We start from the raw sequence: 10,082 nt of genomic DNA, 5'->3' as shown, positions 1-10,082 counted from the left end.
AAACACAAAATAATTAAAAACATATTAATAAGTGATCAGATTGTATGTGTAACCCACGTTAAAATCTGACAAATAGGAATAAATAGCTGCTCAGTTAAAATCTGAATAAATAGGAATAAATACTTGCCCATGTTAAAATCTGACATAAATAAGAATAAATAGCGGATTAAAAGTCTGAACAGAGAATAACGTCGCTGCCCCTTTAAGGAACCAGCGTCACAGACGCGACGCCTGGGTGACGCTGCGGTGCACAAACCAGAGGGAGAGAGCAGAGGAGGAATCGGAGGAAAAGAGCAGTTGATTGATTAACGGAAAAAAAAAAAGTTAATATTATAGTTAAGAAGACATAATTTACCTGGTCGGAAACTGACTGGGATTTTATGAGAACTGAGTTACATCGGTTTTGGTGAGTTTTGTGTTTATTTTCTTACGTATTCACCGTGTTGTACTTTTCCTTTTGGCAGAAAGCTAACGCTTAAGACGTAGCTGTTTGAAAGAAATGCTCCGTTATAAACTGTGATCAGGTTAATGTATAAACGGTTATCCAGTTAATATGTTGAGTTTATGAAGAAGAATTTATTTGTATAATTTAAGGATTTAAAAAGAGTTTTGTCGTGTTTGTGGCCTGTTACACAGGTCAGGTTTTTTGTTCGGTTGGAAGCTCGGTCGGAGCGAAGATTGGTCTGCCGTGTGCGACGTCCACATTCACAGACGGGATTCAAGATGGCGAGCCAGACCTAGACCTTCAATTCATCTTTTCCATCATATCAGGGAAGGACTCTCCTGCGTATGATAATTCGCTGCCGGAGCGGTAGGAACTTCAGGAACTGGTTCAAACCGAACTGAACAGGATTAAGAACTGATTTAAGAACTGGTGAAATTATCATTATTTTTTTGGACTGAATCAAAACCGAAGCTTTTCATTGAACTGAGAACCTGAATTCACATTTGGACTTGAACTTGAGTTTAAAGTGGCATACTTGGCTTTTCATATGTTATGTCTCTGAATGTGAATTGAATAATTGTGGTCCACTTTGATTTGTTTGAAGGTATTTCCTTACCTGTGAAAGGAAAGAAAAGCGAGTTAACTCAGAGAAAAAATAGGAATCCTAAAATAGGTGCAACCTAAGAAAAGGAGACTGGTCTAACTAACTTAAATTAGTTTGACTAAAATAACCTAGGAAAAAGAGACTGGTCTAACTAAATTAGATTAGTTTTACTGAAATAAGCTAGGTGAACTAGTGAGTAAAAAGAAGTGATACATTCTTCTTTTTCTTCTTTTTTTAGGGGGGTTTTGTGTATTGTGTTTCATGTGTGTTTTGCATTCAGTAAATTGCCGGCTTTTTGCATTTAAAGCAGCGGTCTCTGGTGTTGTTATTCTTGCTTCCCCACTCCTTAGAGCCTAGAACTGGTCCAGTAGCGCAGTTAGCCGTGTGATACCGGTGCTACATATGTCCTGATTAACAGCATAATAAATGTAACAAACCAACAGATGATTTGACCTTCTACTCATTTAAAAGTTAATATTTTTTGTTTTGTTGGTTTAAAAAGCAGCAAATTTCCTGGAAGTCACTTTGAAACTCCAACCCAGCATTAGAGGTCTGCAATCCAACTTTCCTTTTCAAATCACAACCAAAAATCAAATTATGAAGAAGTCAGAAAGTGTTTTATTGTTTTTTATAGTTTCATACCGAGAACAATAAATGAAAAAATGACCATCGGACAGAAAAAGACATTTATTAATCAGACTGGATGCGGTTTGGTGAATTTATATCCAGATTTCCAGTTTATTTTGCAGAAACTTCCTGTAAACATGCGACAGTCGGGAACATCAGATCCGAATCTGATTCATTTCCACAGAAATAAATCAGATATTTTTGCAGGGAGAAAAAATGGAAAGTAGGAAAACAGTTGGATTTGGGCAGAGCCGTAAAGTAAAAGATAAAAGTACTACGTTAGATTTTAGTTAAATATTTATCTTTCTGAGGACTTTCTACTTTTACTTCCTACTTTTAAGATAAATCTGTATTTTTACCAATTACATTTTCACATATGGCTAAATGAGAGTTGGTAAGAATAAAAACTGGAACGTATCAGTACTTTGTAAAATCTCTATTCATGTTGTCAGCAAAGATTAAAATGTATTTTTTATACCTAGAACTTTTTACGTATTTTATTGAAAGTCTTTGAGTTAAACAGTCCAACCTGTTTCACTTTGACTAGAATATAAAAGTTTTTATAAAAGTTTCTGTAGGTAACTGCAGCTGTTCCTGATCATTTGTTTTTCAGAGATGCATGTTGCACCATTTCATTTTGAACACGTTCAGTTTGACCAATCATGAGGCTTCATTTGAAACTAACTGGCCTTATCTATGAATAACTTTCATAAAACAAAAAGGTGGCAGCTGAAACAGACTTTAAATCTGTTCATGTTTTCACCTTCAATCAGCCGACTTTGACCAGCTTTAGGTTAAATTATTCTGCAGGATTCAGTCACATGCAACCATATTATGTGTAGAAAAGTGAGACCTGGCAGAGCTGCATCAGCGTGAGAATGCTGGTCAGAACAGGAGCAGACGTTTTGGTCCACCGCCGGGCAGCAGAACGGGTACGGCGCCATATTGTCTCCTGAATGCCATGATTTCAGCTCCACCTTCACAGAGCTGCTCTTCATCCTCACCTGCTCTGTGCTGCTCCCCATTTAAACAGCTGATCGTCACCAGCTCAGTGACAAATCGTCTGGTGCTCCTGTCACAGCCTTCAAGCCCCGATTCATGTCCAAGGAGTTTCTGGTTTTCTGATCCTGCCTGTGTTTGACCACTGCTTTTGTCTAGTCCCTGCTGCCATCAGAGGAGTTTCTGACCTCCTGTTGCTGAACCCTGCCTGCCTCCTGTCTACTGGATGTTGGATTTTCCTTGCCTGGGACTCTCCTGTGCCCGACCCTGGACCGTTTTGCCTCTCTGGCTGGTGGATATTCTGAGACTCCAAACCCTCCAAACCCAGGCTGGATTCTCGGCCGTTGTGGATCCCGGTTCTTGGTAAATCTCTTTGTGTTTTCCCTGGTTTTCATCCAGTCACGACTCTCTCCTCCGTGTTTGTGACCGAACCCTGTGGATCCCCTTCCACACCATCTCACTACTTCTAATAAAACGTGTCGTAGTATCACTTGTCTTGGCTGCGTTTTGGGTTCTGGCTGATTTTACTTAAACGTTACAATGAGTCTGTTTTTTGAGAAATGTAACTAATGCATAGTTTCAGGTTATAACTTTTTCACATTTCTGTATGAAATGTATTATGATCTTAACATGTTTCAGAAACTTTAAAGAGAAGAAAACAGTTTGCACCTGCCACTCCTCCACTTAGTGATTAACTGAAAAGGCAGCTGTGATTTCCGCCTCCATCTGATGAAAGGCAGAGTTCACTAGATTTACTGAGTCATATTTTACCAGCCAGAAGCAGAAAACATCAAATAATTGTGTCTTTCTGTGTGATAGTCGTGGTTTTTACACATTAACAAAATAAAAGAGGTGACTTTTCACACGTTCTCCTGTTTCACCCTCTCAGCTCTTTTCACGAACCCTCTCACTTCCCTGCGGTTTCTCCTGCAGACGTCGACTCGCTGCTGTTCTCCAGCTGACGGAGCGTCATGCAGACCGACACCGACAGGGAGTTACTGTCCAAAACCAGGCGGGGAACACGGTGGCTGCCCTCACCCCGACAAGCTGGGGTTAGGAGCTCACATCGCCCCTGACTCCACGTGTCCAGTGGTTTCTATGGAGAGCTTGACTGCAGCGGCTCCGTGTCTGGTTTAACAGGCGGCTCCGGCCTGCCAAGAAAAACGTCTGGAGCTTAGTAAACAGCAGACACGTGCTGCAGGAGGCTGGCTGCTGCCTGAAACGTGCAGCTTCTGCAGGTGACTCCTGATTAGTTCAAACTGTTAGTCTCATTTTAATTTTTGCAGAAGTAAGGGTTTTGTTGATATGCAGGTGTTGGAGACTTCCTCTTAAATCCACGCAGGTTTAACAAGTCAAAAGTCCTGGCTGTGATTCAGCTGCAGGGTCTGTTAAAGAACAAAATGTTATCTTTGGCTCAGTGGGTTTTCTTAGACCCATGCAACGGCTCCACTGCTGGAGAACAGAATAAAATGAATATAAAACATTTAAAAATCCTCTTTTTCCAAATATTCCACCCAGTTTCACCATAAAGTCTGTTTATTTTCCCACAATCAGCGGTGTTTACTTGTTCCCCCAGAATCCCTGACAGAGCCATGACCCAGTTTCTCCCGCCAGGTTTCGATGTTTCTTGTGTTTCCTGTCTGAGTCGGACTGTGACCGAAGCCACCTGAATGTGGGTCAGTGAAATCTGTTCAACTGCGGCTCAATGCCACACAATGCACAACCAAACCTGCAGCAGACACGTTGCAACATCACAAGTGCAAAAAAACTGCTAGTCGACAACGACCAGCATTGGTTTTAGCTGACAAGATGTCAGTATAACCCAGTAAACCATAAATGAACGTCTGATATATAAAATAAAAAGGAACTCAGTGCTTTGCTACTAATTATCAACACTAAGACAACTAGATAACAAGGTCAGGAAAATGTTTTAATTAAAAATAGAGAGGGAAAATAGGTCAGTTATGCTAGCTTGACTTTGACAACCTTAACATGTAGGTGTGCTGCAGAATTCGCTCTTTCAGAACCAACAAAATGGCGACGTACACACCAACCCTGACAGATCATCAGCAGCAATAGCAGCAGTAGCTAATAGAAGCGGTAGCTAATAGCAATGGTAGCTAATAGCAACACTAGCTAATAGCAGCAGTAGACAAGATGTCAGTATAACCCAGTAAACCATAAATGAACGTCTGATATACGTTAATTTATGGTATATCAGACGTTATATAGCAATGGTAGCTAATAGCAACACTAGCTAATAGCGGCAGTAGCTAATAGCAGCACTAGCTAATAGCAATGGTAGCTAATCTACCGCAGTGATCACTTATTAATAATCGTAAAATAAACGTCAAGCCTGAAAACATAAAACTGTAACGAACTGAATGTTCTGATCTTTGTGTGGGAAATGTTTGCGTAATTTTGGTGTTCAGTCCAGACACATTATTGGGGCTGCTGTCAGTCGGTTGCTACGGCAACGGGTCTGTGTGTAGCGTAGCCGACACAGAGAGCGAGAAAAGGGCAGAACACGAGAGGTTTTGAGTTATTCTCGATTCTTCTCCACGGCTGCAGGTTTCAGCCAGAGCTGTCCGGGTGCTGCCACCTGTCGCCCCGACTCAGCTGGAAAGAATCAGAGGTTTCACACTTCAGCTGGTTTCATTTGGTTGGAAATGTGCACTTAGCTACAGCTGCCACTTCCGCGAGTCCAACCTGAGGAGACACAGACGACGGTAATGGAAGAACAGCAACGACAAGCGTTTCTGCTAAAAACGTGGGTTTTTTAAACTGATGTGATCACTCCGGGTTTGTCTGAGGATCGAAATAACACCACTGCCTCCGTCCAGGAAGGCAGGTTTCAACTCGGTTAATTCAGTTGTTATAGAAAGAGCCTTGCCTACTTTCAAGTAATTGATTTCTGTTTGACAGACAGGTTGCAGTCTTGCCAAAGAAAAGCCACATTAGACATGGAGCTCATTTCCACGAAACATTTCACCATCTGCTAATGTGTCCAGCATCGCGCTGAAAAAATCCAGAGTTCCCCCGGACCTTTTCTAGGAATACCTTGAGAGGAAATCCAGACCATGTTGCAGTGCTTAATTTCATCATAGATTAACATCAGCCCTTTTTTCCTGTTGCTGAATCAGGAAGTTGCTTCATTTATCCATCTATTTTCTGTCTGTTTCTCTCCGGTTCAGAGTCGGTACGCCGTGTCCCCCGCTCCGTGATGTAAGGGTCAGAGCCTCTGGATGTCCATCAATCTGAATTTAAATAATAAATCTCAAGTTCGTAGCCTTAAAAAGTAAAATAGCTATTTATTTGGATGACTTTAATGAAAGCTACTTGGAGCTGCTAGCTTCTACTTTGGTGTTTTCTCTGCTGTGTTGGTTAGATTCATTTAAATCCAGTTTCATGAAGCGTTGACCTCTGGTTTAAATCAGCTTCAACAGTGAAATGATGTGGCATTTTGAATCAACTTCACTAATTGTTTCAAACCAAAACCATCAATGCAAAACTTATTTAATATCAAATATTTGCATAATAATTACCCTCAGTTGAGTCACATCAGGCAGGAATGTATTTTCTTACTGTGATGAACTGATACCTTCACCAGGCGCAACCAGCTGCCTAAATCAAAGTATACCAGATTTTAATCCAGTCACAGTTTCCGTCATATCGCTCCTTTGGTTTAAAGTCCATTTAATGAAATCCCAAAGACGGTACCGGAATGACCAGAACTTCCCTGTTTTGTTGAATGCATTTCAGGATCACTAGATTCAATTTAATCAACAAAGACAAACACTTTGGTGTTTTCTCATCTGATAGTCCAGTAGATACGGTTCAATTGGGAACAAAACTATGACATTTGTCCTATTTTCAGCCAAACCAACCGAACCCTCTGAGCAACCTGTTCCCCTCCTGGCCTGTGGGGGCGCTGCACCAAGAACCACTGAAGGAAACGACACAAAAACCTCTGATGACACTGAGAGCAACTTCCTGTTTCACCAAATGGAAACTAAATGGAGGCGTCAGATTTTAGCGGTTGGAGGATTTCTCTTTAGTCTTTGGCTGAAGACCAGGAGCCATATCTGCTGCTAGCGCTAGGCTAAAGCTTGTGTTTGTTTTGGTTGAATTTACCCAGAATGCCCTGCCCTATGCATAGAATGGAACCAGAGTTCACTTCAACCGAACCCAGACAGAGGCTTGGTGGGCCACAGTTTGCTTTTTGGTTAGCATCAGAGTTCGATTAGCATTCATATCTCCCCAAACGAACCAGACTTTCTAGCAAATGGACTGAAGTTGGATTAAAGTGTAAAAATTTACAATCACGTTACTGCAGACATTTATTTTTACATTTGTCCATCTAGATTTATTTGTTTTTCTATTAAATAATGCATCATATATGTGTCAAGTTAAAAAAATTAAATGTTTTAAATATATTTTTTCTAAACATGTTCATATAATCAAAGAAATAGAGCTTTTTCTAGTCATTATGTTATAAATCCTAAAACCAATTAAAACAAATCTGCACCTGATCTCACAACCATGTTCTGCCATCCATCTGCAAAAATCATTCTGCTCAAAATAAAAAGTGAACATAGGATGTAAAACTTCTTTAAATTGTAAGCATTGTTTACGTGCTTATTCCTTCTGAAAACAGTAAATAACTTTGTAATTTTTTGTGTTGGCTTAATAGAAGAGGCGAAACGAGCTAAATGTTCTGCGTTCACAGCAAACCGAAGGATTATTTAGGTTTTGTTTTATTTCCTGATCTTTTTCTGCCGCTATTTTTCTTTCACCATCACAAACGTCCCCATCTCTCCTCCTCCATTAGCTGGCGAGGCGACTTCTTCTGATGTTAAATAGTTTGTGCACTGCTGCCACCTAGTGACCGGAGGCTTGTTTATCATCCAAGCATGAAAAAAAGACATATAATAAATAGTTTATCCATGAACATCATGTACATGTTTTAAATCACGGTACTCAGTTGGACATTTCTTTTAATCAGAGTTTTAAATAACAGTAATGTGTCCTTATTGTATTGAATCACTGCAACATGTTTTGTGTTTTCACTGCTTTTGATCGTTTCTGTGACCGACGCTTCGTTATAAGAATTAAAGCATCGTTTACCTAAATCCTCCCGGGGATTTAGGTTATTCCTCTGCATGTGTTGTTATGCAACATTTACGCTGTGAGGAAATCTGCTGCAGCTTTGCCTGTTTTTCAACTTTTCATCACATTTTAATTCTGACATCATCCTGAACCTGCAAGCAAATTAATATGACGTTTAGGTCTGCAGGGACCAGTCAAAGCCCGCTGCAGCATGAAAAATAAAAAAACAGCTGTCCGTTCTTGGAAATATCTGGCTTTCTCTTTCTGCTGTATTACAAGATATGTCTGCTTTGACAATCTGCAGCGTTGAGCCTCATATTTTCATTCAGAAAAATCACAATCTGTCAAAGGATTAGGGTCATTTGCACCCCAAAAATAATCTTTTCAACTGCTCATTTATTTTCAAGAGAGCACGGTTTGTAGAAAAACAATTTGTAGAAAAAAATATCTGATATTATATTTGACAGGATATTGAAATATACTTAGCGTTTAAAATTAGAAATCTTTTGTAGAAATACTTTAAATCCTGTAAAAAACACAGATCAGCCCTGCTTTCAAAGGTTTGTGTGGGTTCAAAATTAAAAATAAAGGAAAAACTTTGCAATTTTCAACCTTTTCTTTTCAGACATGTTCAAACTACTTGCTGACTGCAGTCATACAGACTTTCATTTCCCAAACTGAGGAATATGTGCAAAGCGTAAAGGAAGAAAATCGACAACATGACAGACGGGAACCAGGCTGATTTACCTTTAAATAGTTATTGTGGATGGCAGCTCCAGCAGCAGTCAGTCTTGCAACAGATCTGAAGAAGACTCTGACTGAAGACTGTTGCTATGACAGTCTCATGTAGTTTTTTTTACTGTTTTTCCCTCTGTGACCTGTGATATAACGTGTCGTTTTCTCCCTCTGAGGTTCAGGATTTAAGGTTTTCATGGCAATCTCACATCCTCCGCCGTCACTTCATGTCCTGTAACTCATGTGAATCAAAGCCGGACAACTGGATGGATTTAAAAGCAGCAGATTTCTCTTCCAGAATCAGGGACGTTCCAACAATCACAGAGCAGGACAGACACAGGACATCGCTTCAGTTTGAAGCTTTTCCACAGAATCTTCTCCCTTCGATTCGATCCGTTCGTTTGTTAAAACAAGAAAAGTTCAAATGAGCAAAGATCCGCTCTGACGGGAATCCTGCTGCGTCTCCATTGACCATAAAATTAAAATCATGAAAATAAATTTGCCCAATGGAAACAAACCAATTTCGAAAAAACTCACATTTTTTGTTTCTGACTGAATTAAAATTTGTGTATTTAGCTGATAAAGTGGAAACCTTTTTCTTCGCATTACACAAGTCATGTGATCAACAACAGAATGATTACTTCTGACGGAAATGCAGAAGAAAACGACAACAGGAAGTAGTTGGTGGATGATGGAGCGGCATGTTTTTTAACAAACATATTCACATGTGATTTTAATTTTGTTTCTTATTTAATACAAACACTGAAGTTGTAAAATTGTGTTTTTTCGACGTTAGCGGAGAATCGCCAAAATTCATTTGTAATGAAGACGCAGCGTCCTAAAGGAGAAGGTGAGAAAAGACCTGCTAAAGCTTTCATTGATGGTTTCACATCAGAACATGACAGCATAGCAACAGGCACATTTAAAAAGATGGAAAAACTGAATGTTCCCCACTAAGCAGCGAAACAGAATCAAAACGCTGCCAAACACGAAGCACTTCTATAATTTATAGAGGTTTTCCTGACACACGCACATCTAAAATTCAACATTTTCTGTCCCTCATTCAGAAACTCCCATCATCACCTTCCTAAACTGGCCTATAATAATGACTTATTTTTTTGGCCAAAAATAAAAAAATTTTGCTAAATGATTTTTGCACAAAATATCTTTAGGAAAGAAAGAGGTGGGGATTTTTTTTGCTGTCGGCAAAAAATGACTTGGGTAGTTATTTAATAAGGTGACGACATTTCACAAAGATCCATCTCACAGAGTGAGATCCTCCAAGACTTTATGTCTGCTAACGATGATTTTGGCTCAGAGAATACGGTAAAGATAATGCAGTTTTATTCATAAAGCACATTTTCAGCATCAAGGCAATTAAAAGTGTTTACATAAAAACCCAAAGTGAATCGTGTGAATACATAAAAACCAAACCTCTGTCTGGTTTGGTTGGTGAACTCTGGTTCAGTTTGAATGTGAACGCCAAGCGGACCGGAGACCAAAAGCAGGAAGTGGACTACAGCACAGGGCATTCTGGGTAAATACAGCCAAAGCTAATGTGCT

At 39.7% G+C, this 10,082-nt stretch overlaps 1 long non-coding RNA gene across 1 annotated transcript; it reads left to right on the top strand.

Moving 5' to 3' along the window:
• Positions 1-60: 60 nt before the first annotated feature.
• LOC116714163 (uncharacterized) lies at positions 61-5,627 on the top strand. The gene is made up of 3 exons (XR_004338016.1): positions 61-406; positions 637-3,038; positions 3,609-5,627. It is a non-coding gene; the product is annotated as an uncharacterized LOC116714163 (long non-coding RNA).
• The last annotated feature ends 4,455 nt before the right edge of the window (positions 5,628-10,082 follow it).

The sequence above is a fragment of the Xiphophorus hellerii genome, chromosome 23 (genome assembly GCF_003331165.1).
Source record: "Xiphophorus hellerii strain 12219 chromosome 23, Xiphophorus_hellerii-4.1, whole genome shotgun sequence".
NCBI lineage: Eukaryota > Metazoa > Chordata > Actinopteri > Cyprinodontiformes > Poeciliidae > Xiphophorus > Xiphophorus hellerii.
The sequence above is the reverse complement of the archived record's forward strand: the minus strand, read 5'-3'. Positions and strand labels throughout refer to the sequence as shown.